A 5582-nucleotide genomic window follows, 5' to 3' on the forward strand; every position below is an offset into this window, starting at 1 on the left:
TTAGCAAGGATAAAGTACACAGAGCACAGTGTGATGATGCTGCTCCTTTAACAAAGTTATGTTGTCCTTACATTTTTCAAGATGGGTTCTAAATGGCAGAAGTTCTGATTTGTCTGGGTATGGCCTCTTTGACAATTATGGAAACTGGTTTTTATGTTTTCTTTAAAGACACTTGTACACAGTTTGATTTTTGAGAAGATTTGTAGCTCAGGTTCAGGTTCAGATTGTACGTTTGCTTGCTGAGCTGGAAGGTTTTGTTTTCAGACATTTCATCACCATGCTGGGTAACATCATCAGTGAGCATCCGGTTAAGCACTGGTGTTGTGTCCCGCTTTCTATTTATGTGTCTTGCTTTGTTAAGTTGGGTGATATCATTTTCGGGTTCCTCTTCTCAGAGGTTGGTAAATAGGATCCAAATCGATGTGTTTATTGATGGAGTTCCGGTTTGAATGCCAGGCCTCGAGGAATTCCCGTGCGTGTCTCTGTTTGGCCTGTCCTAGGATGTATCTGTTGTCCCAGTCGAAGTGGTGTCCTTCTTTGCCTGTATGTAAGGATACTAGTGATAGTGGGTCATGTCTTTTGGTGGCTTGTTGGTGCCTGTGTAGCCTGGTGGCAAATATTCTGCCTATCTGTCTGATGTAGTGTGTGTTACAGTTCTTGTATGGTAATTTGTAAATAACATTTGTTTTTCTAGTTGTTGGTAGAGGGTCCTTTAGGTTCATTAGTTGCTGTTTCAGTGTGTTGGCAAGTTTGTGGGCTAACATGGTGCCAAGGGATTGGAGTAATCTGATAGTCATCTCTGCAATGTCTTTGATTTATGGCAATATGGCTAGAGTTTCTAGGTAAGTTGTGTCTGCTTGCTTGGGTTTGTTATTTAGAAATCGGCACATTCTTCATTAATCTTGAATACGCTGTATAGGTATTTTTCTTCAGCTGCCCATAGTTCCTGGGTGCTGCAGTGTGTTGTGGCATGTTTAAATAATGTCCTGCTGCAGCTCCATTTGTGGGTGTTGGGATGATTGCTCCTGCGGTTGAGTATCTGGTCTGTGTGTGTTGCTTTGCTGTAGACGCTTGTCTGCAATTCGCCATTTACAGTTTGTTCCACTGTGACATTAAGGAAGAGAAGTCTGTTGTTGTTCTTTCCCTCTTTTGTGAATTTTATGCCAGTAAGGATATTGTTGATAATGTTGTAGGTTTCCTCTAATTTGTTCCGTTTTGTGATGACAGCGGTGTCGTCTACATAGCAGACCCAAAGTTTGGGTTGGATCACAAGGAGGGCTGTTTGTTCCAGTCTCTGCACTACTGCTTCTGTTAAGAAGCCTGATATTGGTGATCCCATGGGTGTCCTGTTGATTTGTTTGTAGGTCTTGTCATTGAAGGTAAAGTGGGTAGTGAGGCACAGGTCTGCTAACTTCAGAATGTTGTCCTTGCTGGTGAAATTGGTGCTGTCTGGCATTTGTGTCCTTGGTTCGTTTAGTAGTGTGGTATGTGTATCTTTGACCAGGCTGATATTAATTGATGTGAATAGGGCTGTTATGTCAAAGGAGACCATTATTTCTATCTTGGTGTCTTTGATGGTCATCAGGAATTCTTGGGTGGAGTGAGTGGCATGAGTCTTCTACTAGGTATTTCAGTTTTTCGGTGGAGTTCCTTAGCTAGTCTCTAGCCAGTGTTCCAGGTAATGAGACTATCACAGCTAGAAAACTATCTCACAGCTGCAGTGAAGAAACTTCATACATCAGGACAAATTAACAAGACGGATCTTCAAAAAATGAAACCGGATGGATCCAACATACCCAGCTTCTACAGACTACCTAAAGTACACAAACCAGGGGTCCCCCTCAGACCCATAGTCTCACTACCTGGAATAGACAGCAAAGAAGGTTATCTCAGAGTACAACAGGATCTTGATCAGATTTATTTTAGATAAATGTGAGGTGCTGAATTTTGGAAAGGTAAATCAGAGCAGGACTTGTACACTTAATGGTAAGGAACTGGGGAGTGTTTCTGAACAAAGAGACCTTGAGGTGCAAATACATAGTTCCTTGAAACTGGAATCACACGTAGATAGGATAGTGAAGGTGGAATTTCGTATGCTTTCTTTTATTGGTCAGTGCATTGAGTATAGGAATTGGGAGGTCATGTTGTGGCTATACAGGACATTGTATTCCAATAGTGGCCTAACCAATGTGCAATTCTGGTCTCCCTATCGGATGCTGTGAAATTTGAAAGGATTCAGAAAAGATTTACAAGTGTGTTACCACGATTGGAAGATTTAAGCTACAGGGAGAGGCTGAATAGACTGGGCTGTTTTCCCTGGAACATCAGAGGCTGAGGGGTGATCTTACAGAGGTTTATAAAATCATGAGGGGCAGAGGCTTAAGATGAATAGGCAAAGTCTTTTCCCTGGGGTGGGGGAGTCAAGAACTAGAAGGCATAGGTTTAAGGCAAGGGGGACAAGATTTAAAAGGAACCTAAGAGACAATATTTTCACACAAAGGGTGGTGCATGTATGGGATGAGCTGCCAGAAGAAGTGATGGAGGCTGGTCGAATTACAATATTTAATAGGCATCTGGATGGTTAAATGATTAGAAAGGGTGTAGAGGGATGTGGCCAAATGCTGTCAAATGGAACTTCATTAATTTGGGAGATCTGGTCAGTATGGGCGAGTTGGGCAGAAGGGTCTTTTTCTGTACTGTACTCTTTATTACTGTAACACTGAAAGGCGTGGATAGAATGATCTTGGAGAAGATGTTTCCATTTGGTGGAAGACTGAGACCCAAGGGCACAGCCTCACAGTGAAGAGATGACCCTTTAGAATGGAGGTGAGGAGAAATTTCTTGACCCAGAGGATGGTGAATCAGTGGAACTAATTGTCATTGAGTTTATTTAAGACAGAGATCAATAGGTTCTTGAGTGGTAAGGGGATCAAGGATTACAGGGAGCAGGCAATAGAGTAGGATTGAGAAACATATCAGTCATAATCGAATGGTGGAGCAAACTCAATGGGCTGAATGGCCTAATTGGCATCTATAACTCATTCATTATCAGGGTACTCGGCACCTCCAAATGGTGGCTACATTATATAACATAGAACGTAGAACATTACAGCGCAGTGCAGGTCCTTTGGCCCTCAATGTTGCGCTGACTAGTCATGCCAATCTGAAGCCCATCTAACCTACACTATTCCATGTACGTCCATATGCTTGTCCAATGATGACTTAAATGTACTTAAAGTTAGCGAATCTACTACCGTTGCAGGCAAAGCATTCCATACCCTTACTACTCTCTGAGTAAAGAAACTACCTCTGACATCTGTCCTATATCTATCATCCCTCAGTTTAAAGCTATGCCCCCTCGTGCTCATCGTCACCATACTTGGAAAAAGGCTCTCTCTGTCCACCCTATCTAACCCTCTGATTATCTTATGTGTCTCTATAAAATCATCTCTCAACCTTCTTCTCTCTACTGAAAACAGCCTCAAGTCCCTCAGCCTTTCTTTGTAAGACCTTCCCTCCAGACCAGGGCAACATCCTAGTAAATCTCCTCTGCACCCTTTCCAAAGCTTCCATATCCTTCTTATAATGCGGTGACCAGAACTGTATACCATGCTCCAAGTGTGGCCGCACCAGAGTTTTGTACAGCTGTAGCATAACCTCATGGTTCCGGAACTCGATCCCTCTACTCATAAAAGCTAAAACACTGTATGCATTCTTAACAACCCTGTCAATCTGGGTGGCAACTTTCAAGGATCTGTGTACATGGACACCGAGATCTCTCTGCTCATCTACACTACCAAGAATCTTACCATTAGCCCAGTACTTTGCATTCCAGTTACTCCGACCAAAGTGAATCATCTCACACTTGTCCCCATTAAACTCCATTTGCCACCTCTCAGCCTAGCTCTGCAGCTTATCTATATCTCTCTGTAACCTATAACATCCTTCGTCACTATGCACAACTCCACTGACCTTAGTGTCGTCTACAAATTTACTAACCCACCCTTCTACGCCCTCATCCAGGTAGTTTATAAAAATGACGAACAGCAGTGGACCCAACACCGACCCTTATGGTACACCACTAGTAACTGGACTCCAGGATGAACATTTCCCATCAACCACCACCCTGTGTCTTCTTTCAGCAAGCCAATTACTGATCCAAACTGCTATATCTCACACAATCCCATTCCTGGCAATAATCTACTGTGGGGAACCTTATCGAATGCCTTGCTGAAATCCATATACACCACATCAACTGGTTTACTCTCATCTACCTGTTTGGTCACCTTCTCAAAGAAGATTCCTGAAGAAGGGCTTATGACCGAAACGTCGATTCTCCTGTTCCTTGGATGCTGCCTGACCTGCTGCGCTTTTCCATCAACACATTTTCAGCACCTTCTCAAAGAATTCAATAAGGTTTCTGAGGCACGTCCTACCCTTCACAAAACCGTGCTTACTATCTCTAATCAAATTATTCTTTTCTAAATGATTATAATTCCTATCTCTTATAACCTTTTCCAACACTTTACCAACAACTGAAGTAAGGCTCACTGGTCTATAATTACCAGGATTGTCTCTACTCCCCTTCTTGAACAGGGGAACCACATTTGCTATCCTCCAGTCTTCTGGCACTATTCCTGTAGACAATGATGATTTAAAGATCAATGCCAAAGGCTCAGCAATCTCCTCCCTGGCTTCCCTGTGGATCCTAGGATAAATCCCATCTGGCCCAGGGGACTTACCTGTTTTCACATTCTGCAGGATTTCTAATACCTCCTCCTTGTGAACCTCAATCCCACCTAGTCTAGTAGCCTTATCTCAGTATTCTCCTCGACAACATTGTCGTTTTTTAGAGTGAAAACTGTCGAAAAATATTCATTTAGTGCTTCTCCTATCTCCTCTGATTCCACACACAACTTCCCACGACTATCCTTGATTGGCCCTAATCTTACTCTTGTCATTCTTTTGTTCCTTAAATACCTATAGAAAGCCTTAGGTTTACCCCCCGATCCGATCTGCCAACAACTTCTCATGTCTCCTCCTGGCTATTCTGAGCTTTCTCTTTAGGTCTTTAGGTCTTTCCTGGCTACCTTGTAACCCTCAAGCACCCTAACCTAGCCTTCACATCTCATCCTAACATAAGCCTTCTTCTCCCTCTTGACCAGAGATTCCGCTTCCTTCGTAAACCACGGCTCCCACACACTGCAGCTTCCTCCCTGCTTGACAGGTACATAATTATCTAGGACACACAGGAGCTTTTCCTTGAATAAGCTCTACATTTCTAATGTGCCCATCCCCTGCAGTTTCCTTCCCCATCCTATGCTTCCTAAATCTTGCCTAATCGCTTCGTAACTACCTTTCCCCCAGCGCTAATTCTTGCCCAGTGGTATACACCTATTCCTTTCTATCACTAAAATAAACATAACAGAATTGTGATCACTATCACCAAAGTGCTCACCTACTTCCAAGTCTAACACCTAGCCGGGCTCATTACCCAGTACCAAATCTAATGTGGCTTCGTCCCTTGTTGGCCTGTCTACATATTGCATCAGGAAGCTCTCCTGCACACACTGGACAAAAAC

The 5582-nt window shown here is 43.1% G+C and overlaps 1 pseudogene; it reads right to left on the minus strand.

The window, feature by feature from the left end:
- Nucleotides 1-974: 974 nt before the first annotated feature.
- Nucleotides 975-1582, minus strand: LOC148149744 (uncharacterized; annotated as a pseudogene).
- Nucleotides 1583-5582: the final 4000 nt, after the last annotated feature.

Source organism: Chiloscyllium plagiosum, unplaced genomic scaffold (assembly GCF_037043375.1).
Source record: "Chiloscyllium plagiosum isolate Xiang-an unplaced genomic scaffold, Cpla_swu_hap1 HiC_scaffold_6, whole genome shotgun sequence".
Lineage (NCBI taxonomy): Eukaryota > Metazoa > Chordata > Chondrichthyes > Orectolobiformes > Hemiscylliidae > Chiloscyllium > Chiloscyllium plagiosum.